The following is an 18,284-nucleotide window of genomic DNA, read 5'->3' on the forward strand; positions in this document are numbered from 1 at the left end:
GTAAATTATAAAGCTAGAGGAAGGTATTGGGTGATTGATAGTGGGTGCACACAACACATGACCGGTGATCCAAGAATGTTCAATTCAATCAATGAAAACAAGAGCAATGGGATTGATAGTATCACATTTGGTGACAATGGCAAAGGCAAGGTTAAAGGGCTTGGTAAGATTGCAATATCCAATGACTTGAGCATTTCCAATGTGCTACTAGTAGAGAGCTTGAACTTCAACCTATTGTCGGTAGCTCAATTATGTGATCTTGGTTTCAAGTGCATATTTGGTGTGGATAATGTAGATATCATAAATGTAGATGGCTCTAACTTGATATTTAAAGGATTTAGATATGACAATCTATACTTAGTTCATTTCAATGCTAGAGAAGCTCAATTGTCAACATGTTTGATCACTAAGTCTAGCATGGGTTGGTTATGGCATAGAAGGTTTGGTCATGTTGGAATGAAACAATTAAACAAGTTGATCAAGCATGACTTAGTTAGAGGCTTGAAAGGTGTCACATTTGAAAAGGATAAGCTATGTAGTGCATGTCAAGCCGGAAAATAAGTTGGTAACACACATCTTAAGAAGAGCATGATGAGCACATCTAAGGCATTTGAGTTGATACACATGGACTTGTTTGGACCAACCACATACACTAGCATTGGTGGAAACAAATATGGATTTGTCATTATGGATGATTTCACTAGATACACATGGGTATTCTTTCTTGTTGACAAGAGTGATGTGTTTGCAACATTCAAATCATTTGTCAAGGGCATTCACAATGAGTTTGAAACAACCATCAAGAAAGTGAGAAGTGACAATGGAAGTGAGTTTAAGAATACAAGAATTGATGAGTTGTGTGATGAATTTAGAATTAGACATCAATTCTCGGCCAAGTATACTCCTCAATCAAATGGCTTAGTTGAAAGGAAGAATAGAATTTTGATTGACATGACAAGATCAATGTTAAGTGAGTACAATGTGAGTCATTCTTTTTGGGCCGAAGCAATCAACACGGCTTGTTACTATAGCAACCGACTCTATTGTCACCCCATGATGGAGAAGACACCCTATAAGCTATTGAATGGAAGAAAGCCAAACATAGCATACTTTCGGGTCTTTGGTTGTAAATGCTATATATTGAAGAAAGGCACTAGATTGAGCAAATTTGAAAAAAAATGTGATGAAGGCTTCTTGCTTGGTTACTCCACTACTAGTAAGGCTTATAGAGTTTAGAATTTGGCTAGTGGTACTCTTGAGGAGGTTTGTGATGTGGAGTTTGATGAAACAAATGGTTCCCAAGAGGAAGATGAGAACCTAGATGATGTAAAAGGCACTCACTTGGTCAAGGCAATGAGAAACATGGACATTGGTGAGATAAGGCCTAGAGAGGTGATTGATGTTGAAGATGACAAGAATCAAGTGCTCTCTAACTCAAATGTGCAAGCTAGTGGTTCTCATGATCAAATCCAAGCAAGCACTAGTGATGGAAATATGCAAGATCAACAAATGGTTAGTTCATCATCTCAACCAAGTAATCAATCAAATGCTAGCAATCAAGTGCAAGTGCTCCAACCAACTAATATTGCAAGAGATCATCCATTAGACACTATCATTGGTGATATTTCAATGGGAGTGCAAACTAGATCAAGATTGGCCTTATTTTGTGAGCACTTTTTATTTGTGTCATCCATTGAGCCTAAGAAGATAGATAAAGCTTTGAATGATATTGATTGGGTCAATGCTATGCATGAAGAGCTAAACAACTTCACAAGAAACCAAGTATGGGAGTTAGTTAAGAGGCCCAAGGGTCATAATGTGATTGGAACCAAGTGGATCTTTAGGAATAAGCAAAATCAAGATGAGATAGTGATAAGGAACAAAGCAAGATTAGTGGCTTAAGGTAACACTCAAGTTGAAGGTCTTGACTTTGGAGAAACATATGCCCCAGTTGCAAGATTGGAAGCAATTAGGATTTTGCTAGCCTATGCTTGTGCCCACAACATCAAGTTGTACCAAATAGATGTGAAGAGTGCATTTCTAAATGGGTACATAAATGAGCTTGTGTATGTTGAGCAACTCCTAGTTTTGAAGATGAAAAGAAACCCAACCATATTTACAAGTTGAGAAAGGCTTTGTATGGACTAAAACAAGCACCTAGAGCATGGTATGAGAGATTGAGGGATTTCCTACTCTCTAAGGGATTCAAGATGGGAAAGGTTGACACCACTCTCTTCACCAAGAAGCTTGGAAATGACTTATTTATGATGCAAATCTATGTTGATGATATCCTCTTTGGATCAACAAATCAAGAATTTTATGAAGAGTTTGAGAAAATGATGGTAAGTGAGTTTGAAATATCCATGATTGGAGAGCTTAGCTACTTCCTTGGTCTTCAAATCAAGCAAACGAAGAATGGCACATTTGTGAGTCAAGGCAAGTATATCAAGGACATACTCAAGAAGTTTGAAATGGATTATGCTAAAGCTATTAGTACACCAATGGGGACAAGTGGAAGCTTGGATAGTGATGCAAGTGGCAACATGGTGGATCAAAAGATGTATCGGTCTATGATTGGAAGCTTACTCTATGTGACCGCATCAAGGCCGGATGTGATGTTTAGTGTATGCATGTGTGCTAGATTTCAAGCCTCACCAAGAGAAAGTCATTTGAAGGCAACAAAGAGAATATTGAGGTACTTGAAGCATACACAACATGTTGGATTATGGTATCCCAAAGGAGCAAGATTTGAGTTGATTGGATATTCGGACTTCGATTATGCGGGATGCAAAGTAGAGAGAAAGAGCACATCGGGCACATGTCAACTATTGGGAAGATTACTTGTGTCTTGGTCATCAAAGAAGCAAAATAGTGTAGCACTTTCAACCACCGAAGCGGAGTACATTTCGGCCGGTAGTTGTTGTGCTCAATTACTTTGGATGAAGGTTACTTTGAGTGACTTTGGAATCAAGTTCAAGCAAGTACCATTGCTATGTGACAATGAGAGTGCCATCAAGCTCACCAACAACCCGGTTCAACACTCAAGAATAAAGCATATTGATGTCCGCCATCATTTCATAAGAGATCACCAACAAAAAGGAGACATTTGCATAGAGAGTGTGGGCACTAAAGATCAACTTGCCGATATATTCACCAAGCCACTTGATGAGAAGAGGTTTTGCAAGCTAAGGAATGAATTGAACATACTTGACTTCTCCAATATGTGTTGATGCACCCCCATTATATGACATGCCTCTCCTTCAAGCAATTCAAGGTAAAAATTGATTGTCATGACATACATCCTTGCTAAGGACATATTTAGTGCATCTAGCCATATTTCATATTCAAATAGGCTCATTCATGAAAATCAAATGAATTTGATGCTTGTATGGTACCACTATTGCTTGTATGTTTGAAATAATCTAGTGGTAGCATATGACATGTTTATGGGCTTGTAAACCTAGTGTTTAATCTAGAAAATGAGCTATAAGTATTTAACTCAACATGGTACAAGATAACCCTTATTAGAGGTGTGAAGAAGCTTGTCCTTGGATCAAATTGAGCTAAATATCTTTTGCAAAGTGATCTAGATTGAACCAAATTGGTAAATGATCCTCACTTCACATGGTTTCACCCCAACCTATCTCTACTTTAAGCCTTTGTGGTCATTGATGACAAAGGGGGAGAGAAACAAAGATAAGTGATAGGGAAAATAACAAAGATATTTGTACATGGGGAGAGATATGACAAAGGAAAGGGATCAAATTAAAATCTTGAGCACACAAGTAGGGGGAGCAAGCTCATAAACTTGTATGGTGCATTTGAATATGCATCTCATATATTTGCTTGCATGGCATAAGTTTTAAATTTCAATATCCATGCTTGTGTGGTGTATGCTAGTTGTAGATTTGAATGATGAAATGAAAATCTAGCATGCACAGGTTATTTAATGATTTCATCTCAAGAGTTTCCAAGCATTTACAAGTGGTATTGAGCTAAAGTAACTAGACTTATGGTCATCTTATGAAAACTAGACCCTTGCTTCTAATGTTGATCTCATGGGGTATTCTAGTTTTTGTGTATGGCTAGTTACTAATGGTGCTAAGGATGGTATAATGGTGCACTCCGATTGGTATCACGCTTCAAAGGTCCATCTCTTATACCTTAGCATCATTTGGTAGAAATTATCTCCTATATTTCCTATCTAATCATATGTGCGAGCTACAATCCAAACTCTTAGCACATATATAGGGGGAGCAATTGCTACCATATGGAGTTTATGAAACTTGTCCATATTCCTTTACACATGGTAAATATGCTTGAGCAAGCAACATGGATTCAAATGAACTTTAATTCATATCTCTGTATAAGGGTTGTCATCAATTACCAAAAAGGGGGGAGATTGAAAGCTCTAGTTTGGTTTTGGTTAATTGATAAAACCCTAAGTGCTAACCTAGTTTATTAAGATGATCATGAGATAGGTAGCACTACTCCAAGTGATGAAGCACTGACAAAGATCATGACAATGGTGATGGCATGGTAATCATCGAATGCTTGAACTTGGAAAAGAAGAAAGAGAAAAACAAAAGGCTCAAGGCAAAGGTATAAAATGTAGGAGCCATTTTGTTTTAGTGATCAAGACACTTAGTGAGTGTGATCACATTTAGGATAGATAGCCATACTATTAAGAGGAGTGAAACTCGTATCGAAATGCGGTTATCAAAGTGCCACTAGATGCTCTAACTTATTGCATATGCATTTAGGATCTAGTGGAATGCTAACACCCTTGAAAATGTTTGTGAAAATATGCTAACACATGTGCACAAGGTGATACACTTGGTGGTTGGCACATTTGAGCAAGGGTGAAGAAGTTAGAAGTGAAATGGAGTTGGTCACAAAGATGTTGGCGTCGGTCAACTGACCGGACGCTGGGTCGCTAAGCGACCGGACGCTGAGGAACAATGTTCGGTCAAGTTGTCGAATGGCACAGTGTTTAGGGTTAAGCACTGGACGCTGGGATGTGTCTGGTCAAGCATGACCGGACGCATCTGGTCGGCAAAAACACGTTTTGGACCCTTACTGTAAATGACCGGACGTTGAGGGTCCAGCGTCCGGTCAACTCTGTCGGAGCGTCTGGTCAACATTTCGACCGTTGAGATCAAACAATCATCGTTGAACGCAGGAGACACGTGGCCGCCATAGGGCGACCAGACGCTGAGGAGCAGCATCCGGTCAGTAGGATCGGAGCGTCCGGTCACCCCGATCAGTGCCTAGTGAAGGGGTACAACGACTCTATTTCGTGGGGGCTTCTATTTAAGCCCCATGGCCGGTTCAAGCTCTCTCTCTCTTGCATATTTTCATTGACATAGCAACCTTGTGAGCTTAACCTAACACCTACCACTCATCTCCATCATTGATTCATCATCTTTGTGAGATTAGGAGAGAATCCAAGTGCATTGCTTGAGTGATTGCATCTAGAGGCACTTGGTATTCGTGTTGCGCTGTGGATTTCGCTTGTTACTCTTGGTGGTTGCCACCACCTAGATGGCTTGGTGCAGCGGTGGAGGATCAGCACGAGTTGGTGATTGTTTGTGGCCATCTTCGGTGATTGTGAGGGGACTTGTACCTTCCTCGGCGGAGCGCCGAAAGGTAACTCTAGTAAATTGCTCATGTCATTGAGTTACCTCACTTGTGGGTAGGTTCTTGCGGTGTCCTATCGTGTGGACGAGGTTTGTGAAACACCTCTTAGCCGCCGAACCACCAAGTGTTGGTTGACACAACGAGGACGTAGCGTGTTGGCAAGCACGTGAACCTCGAGAGAAAATCGGTTGTCTTTTGCCATTTGGTATTCTCCCGGTGATTGGTTTATATTCATCTTGTGATTGGTTCATCCCTCTACACGGCGGTATAATCACCCTACTCACTCTCTCACATTCTTGCAAACTAGTTATAGCAAGCTCTTTAGTGTAATTAGAATTGAGAGCTTGCTTTGTTATTTAAGTTCATCTAGTGGAGCTCTTTAGTGTAGCAAGATTGAGAGCTCTTAGTGAGTATTATCATAGTAAGTTGTGTGTGTACTAATCATTGCAACTAGAATTGTTGGATAGGTGGCTTGCAACCCTTATAGAGCTAGAGCAAGTTTGCATTCTGCTATTTGTCATACAAATCAAATTGCTCTAGTTGATTTGTAGATTTTTAAATAGGCTATTCACCCCACCTCTAGCCATATTAGTATCTTTCACTATTGACACAGTACAGAGATGCATGCACCCTAGTCGTATATACGGACACTTCGGTGTGTGACTGGCGGGAGGGGACATGCATGCATGATCGATGAGCTAGGATGAAGATTGGGCGAAGTTGTGGCAGAACCTCCTAAATTATAGGGCCCACATGCACCTGTCAATATCCGACGACCTTTGACATCTGTGCATATGTTTCCGGTAACTTAAGAAGACTGTCGGGTGTCCTCGGGGAACCCCGAATCATCCACGATTTCCGAGCAGGATCACATTACAGAGTCATTGTAGTATTACAACATTTATTCAAATATCCACACCAGAGTAAAAACAACGAAAGTCTTACAATAACATAATTTACAAAATAGTAGTTTCAAACCTCATAACTAAGTTCGATGATTATTACAAAACGAAATAGTGGAGTGGCATTATAATATAATACAAAACACACAATGAAACTGCCCTGCCCAAGGGCCAAACATTTACTTCTCATCGTCATCACAAGGAACAACCGTCATGCAGCACGACCCAAAACAGATCTGCTCATGAGGCTCACCTGCAACAAGGGTCAACGAACCCTGAGTACAAAAGTACTCAACAAGACTTAACCAAAATAAGAACTGATAACTCAGGAATGCAGGCTCAGGGATTCAAGGTATGGTTTTAGCAATAATCAAAGTTATTTTGTGTAAAAGCTCTTTGTCAAAATTCTTTATTTCAACAGTTTAAACTTCATAAAATCATATACAAAGATGACACGATCCATAATGAGATCATGAAACTTCATGTACAACACCTTCATCAACCAGTCTCAAGTTCTAGTTATTAATTCTACGATGATGAACAGTGAGTTGAGTCTCCATAATCGAGGAGCAACGACGATTCGAACCGATTATAAACCCAGCTGGGGATTCCAAACCACACGATATATGCAGGCCCCCGACCTACATATACCAACCTATTCTCGGATCCTCTAAAACAAGAATGGGTCCGCGCCATCCGAGAACATAGTACTCCACCAATCCAGCCCATGGCCACGTGGGTACATGCTATTCTCACCATCTCTCCACTCCCAGTGCGCGAGTAGCCATTCTCGTACTAGAATTGCCAAGATAAGGCTTACTGGAGTATGTGGTTAGTATTACAAATTCTCACCTCATGCAATTCAACAACGGACGTGCCTTAATCGACACAGGCGGAAAGAACCCGCTCACAAGACCTCCATGTCTTATGGCTCACACACACCGAGTCCGCCCGGTCTAGATTTATTACTCCACATTCCCATATCACATGTTAACATAATTAACCGAAGTTCCATTTAAAGTTCGCAGGTGACAGGTAATCACCCGACCTTCATCGTTCTAAGCATAGCTAAGCAAAACTAGGCATATACGAATTTAAAACTGGTAATATGGTAAATATGGAATAACAAGATTGGTAATGCACCAATTTGTTTTTCACTGGACTCCTAATCACTTAATGCAGTAAAGAGAAGCAAAAGCAAAATCAATTTGAGAAATACAAGGTAGGGTTGTATGCATCCGGGGCTTGCCTTCGTTGACGGAAAAGTCCAATTTCTGCGACGTTCCACAAGTATTCGATCCGACCTCAACAGACGGACTAACTTCCTCAGCAACTTGGTTAACTATCACGTGTTCACCTTCGTTCACTACACGTAGTAACAATGCCATGTTTAACATGATGCGGAATACGAAACATGATGCTCGATGATGGATGCAAAAATTAACAATTCGAATACAACTTTCCTTCGCGGTACAGTTGCAAGTCAAACTAACCAAATCTTTTTAGTACTACTTACATCAATTGCCAAGGATCATTATCAACAAATGACCCAAGGTCATCACTCAATCCAAAATTTCAAACAAAACCTAAATCATTAAAGGTTACTATTTGCTTTTATGAATTAATTATTTAATTCAAAATTATGAAATAAATCAACTTATTCTAATTGAGCTCAAAATTTTAGTATATGTTTATTACATTATAAGTAATTGGTAAAACAAATTTCATAATTTTTGGACAATTAAATAAGCCTAGAAAAATCATGGAAATCCATTTATTAATAAATTGAGCAATTTTTATCACATTCAAAAATTACTGAAAAACATTATTTCATATTTTTCTTAAATACTATACATCACAGAGAAGTTACACAAAAATTTTCATAATTTTTGGAGCTCTAACTAAATCTACACAAAAATAACAAATTACATCACTATTCATTCAAATCTGAAAATAGAAAAAAGTCCATTTGAACGCTGAGTCGCTGACACCATGACCCCACATGTCATCTTCAACCTCCGACATTGACTACGATGATGACGGCGCTGACCGGCGATATCTCGTCGACGGCGAGACCTACGGCGATAGACAAAGCTCTAATACGTTCACGACAACAGGACGCATCGATTGGTGGCAAAATCAAGACCCAACAGTGACTGGATCGAGCACAACACTGGCCATGGCGGACGCGAATGCACGGCGGCGCTATGCTGGCGACAACAGGCCGGTAGTAGTTAAACAAAAGGTCTAGGAATCATCAGTAGCTTACCCCGAACGGTTTGGAGTCAATTATTGAGCCTAAGGAGCAACAGCAAGGTGGTTCGACGATCAGCGCAAGCACGGCGGAGCAAAACGTCGTCGGCGATGGTGTACCGGCGACTGCAGTGGTCAAAATGAGCAACCAACTATGGATTAAGTACCATAGCATTGAGACGAAGCGGAATCAACCAAAACCAAGGACGGAGATGCACCGTGGAGCTCTGGCCGCGACGAATCATGCTCGGCGGAGGGGTTGCCGGCCGCGAGGAAGAAGACGATGCAACTCGAGTTCCCGACGAAGACAAGCCAAATTGGTGGGTCGGCTGGATGCGCAAGGAGTAAGCGAAGTTGGAACTAGCTTATCAGTGACGGTGGAGCACAACAACGATGGCGCGGGCTCGCCGGAGATGAGCAAGGCGACGGGAAAAACAGAGCAAGGAGAAATGGCAAAGACGACGGCGGCTCAGGCTATAAAGGGGGCCAAGAAGCTCGAGGAAGCTGCGCTGTGGCCTTCACCGCACTAGCGCGACACCAAAACGGCCACGACCGTGCCTGGAACGCCGAAGAAGGAAACGCCGGCAATGTAGCTTCGGCGGTGGACACTGTTCATAAAAATTACAGATTTGCCATTCCCCAAAATTCACAAATTACTCTTAAATTTTCGTAACAACTCAAAAATCTCCAAAAACAAAAGTTGTTCAAAATCAAAAGTTCTCCAACTTTGCTTTTATAACCATCTCCTAATTCGGTCAAGATTTTGAAATGAACTTTTGAATTTGAATAGGGAAATTTAACGAATTACGCCTTTTCGAATTACTCCAAATTTTTCTAAACAACTGGAAAAACTCCAAAAACAAACTTTGTATAACTTGAGAAGCTCTACACTTTTGCTTTTGGGCTCAACCCCAAAATATGCTTAGATTTTGAAATGGATTTTCAGAGTAGGGTTTAAATATTGAAAATCAGGGTTTTCGGAATTTCAAATCAATACAAAGGTTTCAAACTTGATTCAAACAATACCAAGCAATACTTATAACATAAATGTAAACTTGTTTTAGCAAATGCATATAAAAGTTTGCAATATGACCAATGCCTTGCAATGCATATGATGATATATCCAGTTTTAGTTTTTAAACACCCGAGGTGTTACAATCCTTCCCCCTAAAAGAAATCTCACCCCGAGATTCAAAGCCATAGGGTAAGTAATGGAAAAGGAAATGTGTCAGTCCAAAAACATCCAAAACTTGTCCATAAAATAGCTGAGGTTCCTTTACAAAACATAATTTGTAGCAACCGAGCTCAACTAACATTACTCTATTCTATATTGACGCTAGAAACTCTGGAAACTTTTCTAACAAGTAATCTTTTGATTCCCAAGTAGCTTCCTCTTCTGAATGTTGATTCCATTGTATTTTATAGAACTTGATTGTTCATCTTCGAGTAACACGATCTTTCTAATCCAACACTCGGATAGGATATTCGGAATAAGTCAAATCCGGTTCAAGTTCCACTCCTTGAACTTCAACATTCTGTTCAGGCATTCGGAGACACTTCTTCAATTGAGAAACATGGAATACATCATGCACAGCTATGAGATGTTCAGGTAATTTCAAGTGATATGCCACTTTTCCATACCTTTCCAAAATTTGATATGGTCCAATATATCGAGGTGCCAACTTTCCTTTAACACCAAAACGGGTAACTCCCTTCATTGGTGATACTTTCAGATATACAAAATCTCCTTTGTTAAATACCAATGGTCTCCGTCTTCTATCCGCATAACTCTTTTGGCGGGACTGAGCTATCTTCAAATTACTTTGTATTTGCTTAACCTTGTCTTCTGTTTCTTTTACAAGGTCAACTCCAAAGAATCTTCTTTCTCCAGGCTTAGACCAACTCAGCGATGTTCTGCATCTACGACCATAGAGTGCTTCAAATGGAGCCATTCTAATGCTTTCCTGATAACTATTGTTGTATGAGAACTCGGCCAAAGATAAGCACTCATCCCATTTATTGGAATAGTTAAGGACACAACACCTTAACATATCTTCAAGTACTTGATTGACTCTTTCAGTCTGTCCATCAGTCTGCGGATGATAAGCTATACTATACAGAAGTTTGGTACCTAACAAAGCATGCAAGTGTTTCCAAAAGCTGGAGACAAACTGTGTACCCCTATCTAACACTATGGTCTTTGGCACTCCATGTAAGCTCATGATTCTTGCTAAGTATATCTTGGCATATTGGATCGTAGGATATATAGTCTTGATAGGAAGAAAATGTGCTGACTTAGTGAGTTGATCTACAATAACCCATACTGAGTCAAATCCCTTTGATGTCTTGGGTAGACCAATAATAAAATCCATACTTATGTCCTCCCACTTCCAAGATGGAATAGGTAATGGTTGTAATTCACCAGCAGACCTCAAATGTATTGCTTTCACCTTTTGACAAGTATCACACTTTGCTATATATCTAGCAATCTCTATTTTCATTTTAGTCCACCAGAATCTTTGCTTCAAGTCATGGTACATCTTGTTGCTCCCCGGATGGATAGATAATCTAGTAGCATGTGCCTCTTCTAGAATTGACCGCCGCAACTTAGGAATTTTTGGTACCACCAGACGATCCTTGAACCATAACACATCTTCATCATCTATGCTAAAGTATTCCGCTTTTCCATTCTTGACTCTTTCCTTGATATGTGATATACCCTTGTTTTCCTTCTGAGTAGCAATAACTTGATCTCGAATAGTGGCTTCAACAATTATGTTGGTCAAACTTCCTTGTTGAATTACTTCTACATTCAACTTTTCCATTTCTTGACATAAATTCAGACCCATTGTTCTCACTGTCAGACAATTGCAATAACTTTTGCGACTGAGGGCATCTGCAACTACATTTGCTTTACCGGGGTGATAATGTACTTCCAAGTCATAATCCTTAATCAGTTCTAACCATCTTCTCTGTCACATGTTCAACTCTGACTAAGTAAAGATATACTTTAAGCTTTTGTGGTCTGTATACATATGGCACGTATTACCAAGCAGGTAATGTCGCCAAATCTTCAGAGCATGAACTAGAGCTGCTAACTCTAGATCATGAGTCGGATAGTGTTCTTCATGTTGGTTAAGTTACCTAGATGCATAGGCAATGACTCGGCCTTCTTGCATCAATACACATCCAATACCGATACCTGAAGCATCATAGTAAACATCAAATGACTTTTCAATATCAGGTTGGGCTAGCACTGGTGCAGTAGTCAACAGTCTTTTCAGAGTCTGGAAAGCCTTTTCACATTCAGATGACTAGACAAACTTAACTTGGTTCTTCAACAATTCAGTTATGGACTTTGATATTTTAGAGAAATCTGGAATAAACCGACGGTAATACCCTGCCAAACCTAGAAAACTCTGAACTTGATGAACTGTGGTTGGCGGTTTCCAATCAAGCACATCCTTCACTTTGCTGGGATCAACTGCAACTCCTTCGGCTGACAAGACATGTCCAAGAAATTGCACTTCCTTAAGCCAAAAATCACACTTGCTGAATTTGACATATAGTTGATGTTCTCTCAAGCGGGTCAGAACAATTCTGAGATGTTCTGCATGTTCTTTCTTATTCTTAGAATATACTAAAATGTCATCAATAAACACCACTACAAACTTGTCTAGCTCAGGCATGAATACTGAGTTCATCAGATACATGAAATGAGCTGGAGCATTTGTCAAACCAAAAGACATTAACAAGTATTCATATAATCCATATCTTGTGGTAAATGCCATTTTGGGAATATCTTCAGGCTTTATCTTGATTTGGTGATATCCTGACCTCAAATCTATCTTAGAGAAAACTTTGGCTCTGGCCAATTGATTAAAAAGAAAATCTATCCGAGGTAATGGGTACTTATTCTTGATGGTCACTTTATTCAACGGACGATAGTCGACACATAACCTCAGAGTCTCATCTTTCTTTTTCACAAAAATTGCCGGACATCCCCAAGGTGATGAACTAGGTTGGATAAACCCCTTCTCAATCAATTCTTGTAGCTGAGTCTTCAACTCAGCCAATTCCTTAGGTGGCATCCTATAAGCTCTCCGAGAAATTGGAGCTATTCCAGGTTGCAATTCTATGTTAAACTGTACATTCCTATCAGGTGGTAGACCGGGCAAATCTTCAGGAAACACATCCGGAAATTTATACACTACCGGGATATCTCTAATTTCTTTGACAGCAGTTGCACATATCTTGCCCATTGATCTTCTTAGGGTTGGAAGTTGGATGAGAAGTTGAGAATTACTATCAGGCAAACTCACTCTTAATGTCCTATTCAAGGCATCTATAACAGCCTTATGCTGATACATCCAATTCATTCCTAAGATTACATCTATATCCTGATCCTTAAGGATAATCATGGTAGTGGGAAAAATATGCCCACCCAGGTTTACGGGTACCTAGTATGCCATTTCCTTAGTACACAGACGTCCCCCGGGCGACTGTATAAAGAAACTTTCCTTTGTTGCCCCGATTGAAATTTCATGCCTCACGACAAATGTTCTATTGATGAATGAATGTGATGCGCCAGAATCAAAAAGTATAACTGCAGGGTGATTGGCAATAGGAAACATACCCATCATCACTGGCTCCCCTTCTGGAATTTCTCTAGCTTGAATATAGAACACCCGTCCTGTCTTCCTCTCATCTTTGCCCTTCTGAGCATTCTGATTGGGGTTCTTGTTTGGTGCCTAACCCTGTTGTTGATTGGCAGGGGCCTTCTGATAATTTTGATTAGCCTACCTAGGATATGGACATTCCCTAGAGAAATGACTAGTCCTTCCACAATTGTAACACAGATAGTTGTGACCCTAGGACGTTGGAGCATTGCCACTAGGAACATTGGTCGACTATGAATTCGGGTAGGTTATAGCAGGACAGACATTTGACTGTTGCTCGGCTTGGGACTGCGGCAGACGATAAGGAGGACGATTATGATGTACTGGATGATAAATCACCCTCTGCCTCTTCTAATTTCCCCCAAAGGATCTAGATGACATACTCTTTTTCTTTTTGAGCTCCTTATGCTGCCGATACTTTGACTCTGAAGCAATTGCAATATTTACGGCCTCATGATAAGTGACATTGGTGCAAGTTGTCATCATTGTTTGCAGCTTGGTATTCAAACCTCTCATAAACCACCTCTTCTTCTTGGCATCAGTATTGACATGTTCAGATGCATATTGTGACAGGTGATTGAATCTTCCCACATACTGCATCACTGTTTGATCCCCTTGCTTCAAAGCAAGGAATTCATCCAGCTTCAGTGCCATCACTCCTTTAGGGATATAATGGGCTCTGAAGGCAGTACGGAACTCAGCCCAAGTTATCGGAATGCCAGCTGGTTGCATAGCCACTAAGTTTTCCCACCAAGCACTTGCTACTCCTCTAAGTTGCTGGGCGGCAAACGCAGGTTTCTGATATTCCGTGCATGGAATAAGATCAAATTTCTGCTCCATGGTCCGAAGCCAGTCATCAGCCTCCAATGGTTCATTTGCCTTGGTGAACACCGATGGTCTTGTGTCTATAAAATCAACATATGTAGCCTCCTGTCTGTTGTGGTGGCGACCACGGTTTCCGTGCATCTGATTCTGATTATTCCGAGCTATCTCATGAAGCAAACGAAAATTTTTGGCCGTCACATTGACAAGTGCAGTTATAGCATCAGCCAGATTTATTGGAATTGGTGGCGGATCTGGAATACCATCCTCATCTTGTGAAGTTCCAGGAATATACGAACCCCGCGTACGACACATCTGCTCATAACAAACCAAACTTTATTCACAAGCCTTTATTGAATTGCACAAAAGCTTACTCCAGACACATTGCATAGGGTTTACTAATATAAACACCAGAACCGGTAAGCACCCAAAACAAAACTACATAACTTAACTATAACTAACTATTATACAATTCTACTCCTTTCCGTGATTACTTCAAACTTCAGGCTCGGTATCCATTTCAGAAATATTACCGCCTTCATTATCACTCTCATCGATCATTACTAATTCTTCATGATCTTCTTCTTCTTCTTCTTCTTCTTCCGATTCATCATCATCGGCAAGGATGACACCGGGGTCCATTGCATCAGCTTGAGGCTCATGATTGGGATTTAGTAGATTGCTTAGCCTATGAACTTCCTCATGTAGATAGGTATTATGTTCTTCTAAATCTTCTACATAGAATTCTAGCTCATGAGTTCTAGCTTTAGCTACATTTTCCCTATGCCAAGCTTCATTCCTTCCCTCCACCGTACGAACTAACATACTTTCGCAGTTCCTATGCGCGGTGGTGAGACGCCTCAATTGATCCTGTAATTCTCCTACCTGTATTGCATCCAAAGCCCTATCTCTAGTAGCTTATGCTAACTCTGTAGAAATCCTCTATATCTCTGACTGGGGATCAGGCCTAGAGCTGCTACTGCTAGCACCGTCATTCCTAGGGGCAAGTTGGTGACGAGGAGCTCCTTTGGGTCCAGTGGACTTACAGGGTGTCTTCTTGGTACGAGCCATACTGTAGGAAGCCAATTTAATCCAAGTAAGATCATTGATCAAAGTCTAAAGAGCAGCTAGGATGGACTACATTACTCAAACCAGACTCACTACTCAACTCCAGACTCAGAGGTGAAGGAAGTAACTAGTGAATTAATCATGATGCATGAATCGTTCTTACGAACAAAAACATCAAAGTTTACAATGCACATAATCAACATTTGTTTTTATATAGGGCATAGTAAGATTACTACTCCACCACACAAAACCTTTTTAATCAAATAAGGAATGGTGAGAAAGAAATAAGATAAGTCAGAAGCAATTTGGACCAAATTATCAAGTTAAATTTAGTCATCCAAATCATTTTGAAGTTTTTGTAAACAATACAACAAAAACCTTGTAACGATGCTCTGATACCATTCTGTGGAAGAACCTCCTAAATTATAGGGCCCACATGCACCTGTCACTATCCGACGACCTTTGACATCTGTGCATATGTTTCTGGTAACTTAAGAAGACTGTCGGGTGTCCTCAGGGAACCCTGAATCATCCACGATTTCCGAGCAGGATCACGTTACAGAGTCATTGTAGTATTACAACATTTATTCAAATATCTACACCAGAGTAAAAACAGCGAAAGTCTTACAATAACATAATTTACAAAACAGTAGTTTCAAACCTCATAACTAAGTTCAATGATTATTACAAAATAAAATAGTGGAGTGGCATTATAATATAATACAAAACACACAATGAAACTACCCTGCCCAAGGGCCAAACATTTACTTCTCATCGTCATCACAAGGAACAACCGTCATGCAGCACGACCCAAAACAGATCTGCTCATGAGGCTCACCTGCAACAAGGGTCAACGAACCCTGAGTACAAAAGTACTCAACAAGACTTAACCGAAATAAGAACTAATAACTCAGGAATGCAGGCTCAGGGATTCAAGGTATGGTTTTAGCAATAATCAAAGTTATTTTGCGTAAAAGCTCTTTGACAAAATTCTTTATTTCAACAGTTTAAACTTCATAAAATCATATACAAAGATGACACGATCCGTAATGAGATCATGAAACTTCATGTACAACACCTTCATCAACTAGTCTCAAGTTCTAGTTATTAATTCTACGATGATGAACAGTGAGTTGAGTCTCCATAATCGAGGAGCAACAACGATTCGAACTGATTATAAACCCAGCTGGGGATTCTAGACCACACGATATATGCAGGCCCCCGACCTACATATACCAACCTATTCTCAGATCCTATAAAACAAGAACGGGTCCACGCCACCCGAGAACACAGTACTCTACCAATCCAGCCCATGACCACGTGGGTACATGCTATTCCCGCCATCTCACCACTCCCAGTGCGCGAGTAGCCATTCTCGTACTAGAATTACCAAGATAAGGCTTACCGGAGTATATGGTTAGTACTACAAATTCTCACCTTATGCAATTCAACAACGGACGTGCCTTAATCGACACAGGCGGAAAGAACCCGCTCATAAGACCTCCATGTCTTGTGGCTCACACACACCGAGTCCGCTCGGTATAGATTTATTACTCCACATTCCCATATCACATGTTAACATAATTAACCGAAGTTCCATTTAAAGTTCGCAGGTGACAGGTAATCACCCGACCTTCATCGTTCTAAGCATAGCTAAGCAAAACTAGGCATATACGAATTTAAAACTGGTAATATGGTAAATATGGAATAACAAGATTGGTAATGCACCAATTTGTTTTTCACTGGACTCCTAATCACTTAATGCAGTAAAGAGAAGCAAAAGTGAAATCAATTTGAGAAATACAAGGTAGGGTTGTATGCATCCGGGGCTTGCCTTCGTTGACGGAAAAGTCCAATTCCTGCGACGTTCCACAAGTATTCGATCCGACCTCAACAGACGGACTAACTTCCTCAGCAACTTGGTTAACTATCACGTGTTCACCTTCGTTCACTACACTTAGTAACAATGCCATGTTTAACATGATGCGGAATACGAAACATGATGCTCGATGATGGATGCAAAAATTAACAATTCGAATACAACTTTCCTTCGCGGTACAGTTGCAAGTCAAACTAAGCAAATCTTTTTAGTACTACTTACATCAATTGCCAAGGATCATTATCAACAAATGACCCAAGGTCATCACTCAATCCAAAATTTTAAACAAAACCTAAATCATTAAAGGTTACTATTTGCTTTTGTGAATTAATTATTTAATTCAAAATTATGAAATAAATCAACTTATTCTAATTGAGCTCAAAATTTTAGTATATGTTTATTACATGATAAGTAATAGGCAAAACAAATTTCATAATTTTTGGACAATTAAATAAGCCTAGAAAAATCATGAAAATCCATTTATTAATAAATTGAGCAATTTTTATCACATTCAAAAATTACTGAAAAACATTATTTCATATTTTTATTAAATACTATACATCACAGAGAAGTTACACAAAAATTTTCATAATTTTTGGAGCTCTAAATAAATCTACACAAAAATAACAAATTACATCACTATTCATTCAAATCTGAAAATAGAAAAAAAGCTGAGTCGCTGACACCATGACCCCACATGTCATCTTCAACCTCCGACGTTGACTACGATGACGACGGCGCTGACCGGCGATATCTTGTCGACGGCGAGACCTACGGCGACAGACAAAGCTCTAATACGTTCACGACAACAGGACGCATCGATTTGTGGCAAAATCAAGACCTAACAGCGACTGGATCGAGCACAACACTGGCCATGGCGGACGTGAATGCACGGTGGCGCTATGCCGGCGACAACAAGCCGGTAGCAGTTAAACAAAAGGTCTAGGAATCATCAGTAGCTTACCCCGAACGGTTTGGAGTCAATTATTGAGCCTAAGGAGCAACAACAAGGTGGTTCGACGATCAGCGCAAGCACGGTGG

The sequence above is a fragment of the Miscanthus floridulus genome, chromosome 14, assembly GCF_019320115.1.
Source record: "Miscanthus floridulus cultivar M001 chromosome 14, ASM1932011v1, whole genome shotgun sequence".
NCBI classification, from domain to species: Eukaryota; Viridiplantae; Streptophyta; class Magnoliopsida; order Poales; family Poaceae; genus Miscanthus; species Miscanthus floridulus.